This window comes from Aphelocoma coerulescens, chromosome 2, assembly GCF_041296385.1.
Source record: "Aphelocoma coerulescens isolate FSJ_1873_10779 chromosome 2, UR_Acoe_1.0, whole genome shotgun sequence".
In the NCBI taxonomy this organism is placed as follows: Eukaryota; Metazoa; Chordata; class Aves; order Passeriformes; family Corvidae; genus Aphelocoma; species Aphelocoma coerulescens.
Window position 1 is genome coordinate 2,196,173 of NC_091015.1, and position 9,732 is coordinate 2,205,904.

Genomic DNA, 9,732 nt, shown 5'->3' on the forward strand with positions numbered 1-9,732 from the left:
AAAAAAACCCCACTGAAATAGAAAATTATCCAAGTCTGATTCTTCTCCTGCAGTGGGGTGATGCAGGAAGGGAGAGAACTTAAAAGTCCTTTCACACAAAGGCACATTGCAGCTCCCAGATTCCAGCTCAGAGCTGTGCCTCACCATCCCTCTTTTTCCAGGGAAAAAAATGAGGCAGGAAGATTTGCACAGACAGCAGGAGAACACACCTGAGGGCTCACATTTACTCTTCTGAAATCACCCTCCTCCCAGTGACCCGAGGAAATGCTCATAAATATCTTTTTTTTTTACTGTGGTGGTTGAAGAAACCAAGATGATCCTTCCTGTATTCTTTTTCCTGAAACTGCTTTTGCAACTTTTCCAGCAGCCACAGATTTGAAATCAGGTCTTTGAGAGCAGAGCCCAATCCACCTCCTCTGGAGGAGAAGATCTTTACAAAGCTGGTTGGGAAAATACAAATTTTTCTCAACACCATCCAGCAATTTCTAAAGGGAAAAGGTACAGCAAAGATACTCACTCCAGTGTTACACTGAGGAGAGAAAACCATATTCCAGACCTGGGACATTGGTCATTTGGGCCAAACCCACTGAATCAGCCTCAAATTTGGGTCTGATCCATCCTTGCTCCTGCTGCACTGGGAAAACAGCTCCCAGCCCTTTTATTCCATTGGGAATGTGCAGACAAAGAGCAGGATCAGCCCCGTGCCAGGCTGGGCTCCTCACGCTCTGGGTTTGCTGCTCTGGGATCCTGGCTGGTCAGTCAGGAGCTACAAGGCAAGCTGGGATCTCTCCAGCTCCAAGGTAACCCAGGGCAGGAGGGGAAAGCCCAGCTCCCATCCCCTGCCTGGCTGTCCTCAGCACCTCTGCAAGCTCGTCATAAATTCATTAGCTTTGGAGAAGACCTCTCGGATCACCGAGCCCAGCTCTAGTCCTGCGGCATTTCTTGAGCTGCACCGTCACAAACTGAAGGAAAATGAGGATTTCCAGCCCTCTCTGGCTGCAACTTCCCCACCAAGGACCCTGCCCCAAGCCCGGGTACCTCCAGCTGCAGCCAAGATGGGGAAAGCCCCTGGGAGGACCTGGAAGGATGGAAAGGATGTGGGGCTGCCACCTCCCCAGCACTGTGGATTTGCTCCAGCATCGCGGGGAACGAGGCAGCCCCGAGATAAAGGAGCTTGTTGACTTTTAGCACCACCTGGGAGCGGGGAGGCGGGGGAGGAAGCAGAGCAACAAACCCAGCGAAGGAGGAGGAAAACAAGGGGTTTACAGCCTGCCTTGAAAAGCCCTAAAAAAATAAAAAAAGAGAGTGACATTCTTGGCTCCCCTCACACCTATTAGCTTAGGAAATGGTGCCCGGTGTCCGCTGGGACCTGACTGAGACCAAAGGCAGGGGACCTGTTAGCAGGTACTTGAGAGAGGGGCTGCTGCCTGCATGGGGCTGCAGGCGTGAGAAGCCCCCGCAGCCCCCTCACTCGGGTCTCCTAATGACCATATAAAAGGCTCGGGGGGGCAATCAGCTCCCTGCGAGCCTCCCAGCCCCGCACAAACCCCCCGGCCATAACGGGGAGCACCTCAGAGGGACGGCGTTCCTGCATATCTATACCCCCCTGCCGCTGCGGTGGGGGCTGGCCGAGCTGTTTTCCCAAGGAAAATGTGGATGTGTCACACTCCAGGTCGAATCATTTGGCCTTTGATGTCGGGCGAGCATCACGCAGGGGCTGTTTGGGCAGCAGCTGCCTGTGGCATCCCAGACGTGGGTCCTGGGATGAAGTGAAACCAATCCCACACGTTTCGTGGCAAAATCGCTCTTGTTTTCCTGCAGGCAGGCTCGGGTCGGGCACTGGGAATTCCTCGGTGAAGACAAAGTTCCGTTTCTTCATCCATCATCTCTTTTTTGGCCCCATATCCCTGGTCCTGAAATGCGTTTTAGGTTTGTGGCAGTCTAAGCGCTGGTTTTGCTTCGTTTTGCTTGGTAAAGGACAAAAAATACCTGTCTGAGGCAAACGGAGCTATTTTATTTCAGCATTTCCAAAGGAAGACGTGCAGTTTCCAATCTTCAATATGACTCGATGCCATTTTTGTTATCAAAAACGTTTTTCATTGGTTTAAACAATTTCTTTTCAAATGGATATTTGAAATGCCAAAAAACAAACCTAAAAAAAAAAAAAAAAAGAGAAAATGGAACTGACTTTGTCTCCATCACTTCTGAGCCATTTTCTTTCCACTCATCTAGTTTATTAAAAAGGCAGTTTCTGATTTTCACAGTGTCACAGCCCTTTTTATTGATTTTTAAACTTGTTTTGGGGGTAGACTTTTGCTGAATGAAGAGAATCCTCTGTTTCACCACGAGGCATCGATTTTGCAACTGGATCACTCCCACTTGTGCAGGGTCTAGGAGGTCACATCCAGCATCCACCATCTAAAATCCAACCTCCTTTATCCACCTATGCTCAGTGAAAGGACCCAGGCACCCCAAGTAACTTAGACACCATTTTTCCATCTCTTTCCCCATCCCCTGTCCCCAAAGTTTATACTGAACCTTGAATTTTCCTTCAAAACTAAATGTTCTTTAGCATAAGAGATGCTCATGGGTCCTAAACACACAAATGCACCCCCGGTTTTCTCTTCCAAAGGGAGGTCAAGGTTGTCCCCAAAATCTGCAGATCCTTCCCACATCCAGGAGGTCACTGGGGCTTTTGGAAAGGGGCTGGGTCACCAACCTCTCCCTCATCTTTTCCTCCCTGTTCCTGTCCTCAAACCCTTCTCAGCTCAGAGTACCTACTGGGCTGGGACAGGGGGTATTGGTCCTTCCCTTCCCTTCCCTTCCCTTCCCTTCCCTTCCCTTCCCTTCCCTTCCCTTCCCTTCCCTTCCCTTCCCTTCCCTTCCCTTCCCTTCCCTTCCCTTCCCTTCCCTTCCCTTCCCTTCCCTTCCCTTCCCTTCCCTTCCCTTCCCTTCCCTTCCCTTCCCTTCCCTTCCCTTCCCTTCCCTTCCCTTCCCTTCCCTTCCCTTCCCTTCCCTTCCCTTCCCTTCCCTTCCCTTCCCTTCCCTTCCCTTCCCTTCCCTTCCCTTCCCTTCCCTTCCCTTCCCTTCCCTTCCCTTCCCTTCCCTTCCCTTCCCTTCCCTTCCCTTCCCTTCCCCATTTCCTATGAAAAAGGGGCAAAATCATTGAACTCCAAGCTCTTCTCCAGGCCCTGGTTCCAGCCTGAGCACTCCCTGAGCTCTCAGGAGAGCTCTCAGCATTCCCCCCCAGCTCCACTGAGCGCTCCCATCCCTGAAATTGGGCACAAGAGCGCAGGAAAGAGAGGCAGGAGACACTGAATTTGTTCTGAGGTAACTTTTCAGGTGGAGGCCCTCAATCCAATGTTAGAAACTCTCCCCAGATCTCCAAAAAACTTCCTTTTCCCAATAAACCCCAACATTTCCCCCTCCTTTTCCTCTTTCATGTTAAACTCTACTCTGGAACTGGACAGAAATTAATCTGCATAATGAGATCCTTTAACTTTCAAATCCTCTGGATTTGTTTCTGTAGATTCTCTGCAAGCTACACTTTCTTCTCAGGAAACTAAGAGGGGGAAAAAAAAAAACGAAACAAAACAAGGAGAAAATAAAAGGAATTAAAAATGAAAAAGAGCAGGTCATGTCTCCAGTCCCAACACGCAGGAAGCTTCCACCGAGGCTCTGATTTCAAAAGAAAGAGGTGCTGCTTCCTAAGTCATTCCTACCTTCTGCCACGGCAGCCTCAGCAATTACTGAAGCAACATCAGGATATTCCCTGTGATAAATCACACACTTCTGCTCTCCTGGCTGCCCGAATAATTCTGCCTTCCCCAAAACCACAGGCACGGGAGGCTCGGGAGCTGCAGCGAGCTCCCTGCAGGGGGAACACTGTCTTCACTCAGCGACCCACCCGGTGAGGGGATTCCTCCTGGCTCCAAGGCCCTGCACAGCCCTTCCACCCTCCCTGTCCCAGCCTCACCTGGGCATCAGGGAACATTTCTGGGCCGAGGGAGCAATCCCAGCTCCAGTTTTCACAACCAAGACACCAGCTGAGGGTCATTCACCCAAGAAATCTCTGCCATGGGAGCCTCTTCCCCTCTCTCCCTCACCCACAAGGAGTAGCCCAGCCTCAGAGCCATCCTTTACCTGTCTTGCCCAGTAATTCATTGGTTGCTGTTTGGTATTTTGAAGCATTCTTGTTCCAAATTGTTGTGGAAGGACCTAGAAAAGGAGCTCTGCACGTGACTGAGGGGCAACCGGTACTGAGATGCTCTGGGTCCTTGAAGAGCAGTGATGGATTGAAAAAGATCTTTAATGAAGCTTGATAAAAAGGCCAGTCCATCACAGAAAACAGGGAATTCTCCCAGTTTCCCAAGAGAAGCCACACTTTCACACCCCTGGGTTGCTCCACACAGTCTCCTAGAGGCACCCTGAGAGAGGAACAGAGCCCTGAGCTGCTCAGGTACATGAATGGCCTTTGCAGAAATGTCTTTGATGTTTCTTCTCCTCACAAGAACAGCTGGAAATTCAAAGCGTTTATCAAAAAGCCAAAGGAATTCCATCACTGTGTAGATCTATGTTAAAAAAAAAAGCCAAACAAAACCAACAAATGTTTATAGGAGTTGCTGGGAAGGCTTAATCTAAGTTTTCTTTCCCTGTTGAAATCCCAGGTATGAACTGTATCCTGCTGGTTAAATGGCAAAATGCAGCGCTGAGCTTGGGAAATCTTCCCTTGGAAATCTCTGCTGTGCAGGAACAGGGATTAGAGGGTTGTTTTGTGAGAGATTCCTTGTCCTCCAGAAAAGTGCTACAGGAAAAACCCTCTCGGATGTGTCCACGTGAGTGCTGGCAAAGCCATTCCAGCTGTTGGCCACCTTCTCCCTCTGGAGGGGTTTAAGTTCTTGATCTGAATTTCACATACCCAAATTCCCAGTTTTGAGTTCCCACTGCCTGGGAAAAAAACCAAAACATTTCAGCCAAGCTGGTAGAAGGAATAATGTCAATAATTTTGCTGTGATGAAGATCTGCATCTCCCATTCCAAAGGTGCAGAAGTCAATGCTGAGGCTGAAACACCCAGCTCTGTATTTATTCCTGTTTCAGTGGTCCTGATCCCCCTGTCCAAGATTAGATCTTGGGTAAACACCAGGTCTTGCTTTGCATGGATTTATTTTGCTGTTGGTGCAGAGGAAGGCTCAGCTTATGATCCCAGGCTTTGCTTCAGCATCTTCTCCCTCCCGGTTTAATGGCATCTCCAACATCACCTGTTTAAATTTTGGATACTTATCCTGGCCAAGAAGACTGTCCCAAATCTTTCTCTTTGCTAGAGACAAACAGCTGGGCTGGTTTTTTTCCTCCTGGGACACCTCTGCCTTCTTTCTAGTGTGAATGAATTCACATTTTCATCTCCCACTGCCTGGTTTTGGGCGGATTGAGAAGCCTTGGAGCAGGCAGTGCTCGTTCCCCAAGGCAGCTTTTACACCATCCTTTGGGAAGTCCACAGGTGCTTCCCCAGGGATGGTGGTAGGAGGCTCTGCAGCAGAAAAAGGTGGGAGATGAGGTGGTTTGGGGAATGGAGCCATCACCCCCAAGGACAATGACCATACACTGTCACCACTGCTTGGCTTTGAAGGACATGGGGTCCAAAGCTCTGCTGGAAGGTCCCAGTTGAGTGTTCTCCTCCCTGCTGAGCCCAGCCAAGGGGAGCTGCTCAAACTTTTGCCTCCAGCCATCGTTCCTGGGCTTGTTTCTCATTTCTGACCCCCATAAAAACACCTCCTGATGGGATTCACTCTTTGCTTCCTGTTTTGCAGCTGCTGTTTGCTGCTCCTCAGGCAGATCTACAATCGGTCGGAGCAAAAGTCCCTTGGTGGGGCTTGCACAACGACAGGGAAAAAAATCCCCAGCCCATAAAATAATTTTAAAAGGAAGTATAAAAGGCAAGGCTTTCTCAAAGCAATGGCTTGCAGCTAAGCATTTTCAGTCACCTCCACTGACCAGACAGGTTATTCGGAGTAATTCCAGCCCTGGAGATGACATTTGACATGACATGTACATGAGATGTATCATTTAGGTCACTGTGCTAAAGCACCAGACACCCCCCCCCTCCCCTTCCTCCTCCTCCCCTCCTCGGTGCCCCTCAGGGAATCTCAGAGTTCAGGGTCTTTAAAGCTGAATTCCCTGCACAAGAGTTCAGCACCTTTCAACCTTTCCAGACCTATTACAGGAAGAAAACTGAGTGGAAGGAGTGGGGAGGGCAGGAGGGAGGGTCGGGGGTTGTTTCAAGGCAGGTTATTTACAGGCAGGTTTGGAAGCTGGAGAGAAAAGAGGTTTTCTGCACTATTTGGAAGGGAGATAAAAGTCCCTGGAATGGTTCATTTCCATGGCCAGTGGCAGAGCACAGGCCCCTCCTAAAAGCCTTATAAATGCACCTTTAATTCTGCAATAATCCCTGCATAATTGAGAGATAAAGGCAACAGAGTGGGATATCACCATGGGATGCTGCTTTAACATTAGGAATAAAGACAATGGGGGGAAAAAAGCAGCACAATCTATCCAGCCATGATCAATGGATTCATGTTTGGGGTGAGTTTGTGCCATTTGCTCTGGCACTGAACAGCAGTTTGGGATGGTGAGGTGCTCCTTGAGTCTCAGGCAAAGCCATGTGCATGATCAGATCAGCTGCTCCTAGCAGAGCCTGCTATGGGAGGATCATCCATCCACGAAAATCCTTTGGGATTCATATTGTACTTTATTTCCTTTCCCTGCACACTTTTGCGTAGCTCTCTAAACCTCCCAGCTCAGAGGAATGTATAAAGCTGTCAGTGTATGAGGGATATGGCCCTGCATGGGATAAACTCACAGGACCAGACCTCCCCCATAGGGAAATGGTGGAGTTACCATCCCTGGAAACGCTCAGAAATCGTGTGGGTGTGGCACTTGTGAACATGGTTTAGTGGTGGCCTTGGCACTGCTGGATTAACAATTGGATTCGATGTTCTTAGAGGTCTTTGCCAACCTGAGCCATTCCGTGATTCTATGAAATAGGAACAGTTCAGAAGCTGCAGGGAGGCAGATGGGACATTGAGATGGACAAAACATTCCCTTGTCCCACCAGGAAAGATTTTCTAGGCCCATCCGTGGTTACATTTGCAAGGAGCACAGGCAAAGGGACAGGGAAATGGAGCTGGAAGGACAGTGAAGGTGCTGCTCAGGAGTCACCAGGTGTTGATGCCACCTCCCAAGCATGGAATGTCTGCCTGGCACTGGTTGGGAGCCTCAAGAGGTGACAGTGAAGGACTGGCCAGGAGCAGGGACCAGGATGGACCTTCTAGGAAGTTTGTCCGCCTGTGGGGCCAAAACAAGCCAGGGCCTTCCAAAAGCAGTTCCAAGTATGGCACCATCCAAGGATTTTGGGAGTGGACCTAGGAGGGGTTTCATGGTGGCCATGCTGTGTCATGCATCCTTGTTGCTCCCAACAACAGGGTCCCCACCATGGAGAAAAAGCACCCCTGGGATGAACCTTCTGGATGTGAATGATTCCTGAAGTTCCCCCTTCCCTGCCTGAGAGCAGAAGGAAGCAGTCTGTGCCCTGCAGGCACGTGGTGAATTTCTGGAAGGTTGGATATTCTTGATACACCACGTCCAGAATAATCTTTGTAAGAGGTCCTCTCACCCTGTCAGAGACCAGTGAGGTCTGGGCAGGTGATGGTGGCAGAGATGGTCCAGACACGGGTCCGTTGTGCCTTGGAGGTTCCCACACAAGGCACAAGTGTGTCCATCTGGGTCTTTTTTCCCAGGGTCTGTCCAACTCCATGGGTTTAAACCGGCACTTAAACATTCTCCTGTTACCCTCGTGGTTGTCTCATCCTGCAGGATTCACTCCCTGACGGACACAGCTGTGGGACACAGCCCTCTGATAACTGTGCCCCAAGCTCTCCAAGCTGCAGCTTCCTTGGAAAACAGAACCTTCCCTACTCCGTGCTGTTACATGTCCTGCTTCTGGCCACACAAGCTGCTCTCACCCTCGCCATGTGTTAGAAGCCACGCGGGACGAGGAGCCCGGATCGCAGCGGGGGGAGAGAGAGAAAGAAAATCCAAACCAATGTGGTTGATAAACGAACTCGGTTTATTAGCAGTCCAAAGGCACTTATCTAGTATCCCAGCTTGTTAGCTCCTAAGTGGCTTAAAGCTTATCAAGACACATTTCTATTTCTACATAATTGGACTACATTGGCGAGTCTCCACAGTCTTGTTATGATCAAAAGAATTTTGTGCTCACCTCCCTCGTTTCACTCCCGGATAGCACAGCTGCAAGTTCTTCACTCCCTGTTTTTTCTCAGGCTGTTTGTTTTCCTTCACACAGGGACTTTCCCATGGAAAGTGTCTCTCACACACAAGCCTAAAAACTTCCAGCCCTATTGCTTGCACAGTTCTTTTATTGATCCCAATAATTCTATTTCCCAACAGCCATGCGCTTGCATTCAGTGTCACAAATATCCTGCCCAATATCCAGAGCTCATTCTTTAAAACTTCATGTCTTGTTTGGGCTATTTGGGTCTCAAGCTCCCTGCTCCCACCAGGTTGCTCTTTTTATTGCTCCACGTGGATGAGTTATTCCACGTTTCAATCCAAGTCCATCCCCATGGGGGTTTATCTCATGCTGCCTCCTCCAGCCCTGACTGGTCTCACTGGAAGGACCAACCTGGGTGATGGTGATCAACCTTGAGCCTGGAGAGAAACTCAAATCCTGGGTGTTGAATTTCATGGACCGAGAGTGGAGGCCACCTCATGACCTCACAGCTCCATAGCACCATCCATGGACAGTTTGCATCTTGGAAGGTCAGCCAAGATCAGCAAAACCTCTGCCAAGTGGACCACACGTTTTGGAATGGAACGCCTTCAGGTTTGTCAAAAGTTGGAAATGAATTAAAATAATCTGGGATTATTCATCTGTAGTTCAGGATTTAATAGTGACAACTGGCCATATTGGCCTCGTTCAATCAAGGAGAATTAATCCAAGAATTTCATTCCATCTGAAGGGCATGCTTCTGGCAACTGGATATAAAAGGAGAGTGAGGAGCCTTGTTTGGCATTAAATGTTTTGACATCTAAAGACAGGTAAAATTATCCTGTAGTGAAGTTTCAGGAACAGCAGGAAATTTGATAATTTGGGGCTTCACCCCACATTTTTCTTGCTCTGTGCCAAATGTATCCTCAGCCTGTGCATTTTTCTGTCCCTGCTCTTTCCAATGCCGACAGGAGAAAAGCTCTGGCTGCTTCCCTTCCTGACTTCCAGAAAACCTCAGAAAAAAGGAGTTCTTGAGATTGGGTGGATAAAAAATACATAAACGGAAGCCTGAAACTCTTTGCATGCTCTGTGCTAGAAATGGGCACAGCTTCCTTTGGATGCAATTCCTTGGGTACCAAAAATTTGTGTTTTCCCATCATCGTTTCACCTACACCTTCTACCTGAAGGAGAAAAATCTAGTTTTGGTCATGTTACCTTCACGTCCTACATGTCATATCTATTCTTTCTGCTTCCTCTGAGACCATGGACACCTCTTCTCCATGTCCTCCTACATCAGTGCTTGCTCCAGTCATGTTTTCCAAAGCCCACTCAGGCCCTCTGGAGGCCTTTTGCTGACCCCTGGCCTTGGAAGCAGGTGGGGAACACCTGTGTTGCATTAAAAAACAGCAGCCTGGAATAAAAAAAATAATAATGAAGCATTTCTCTC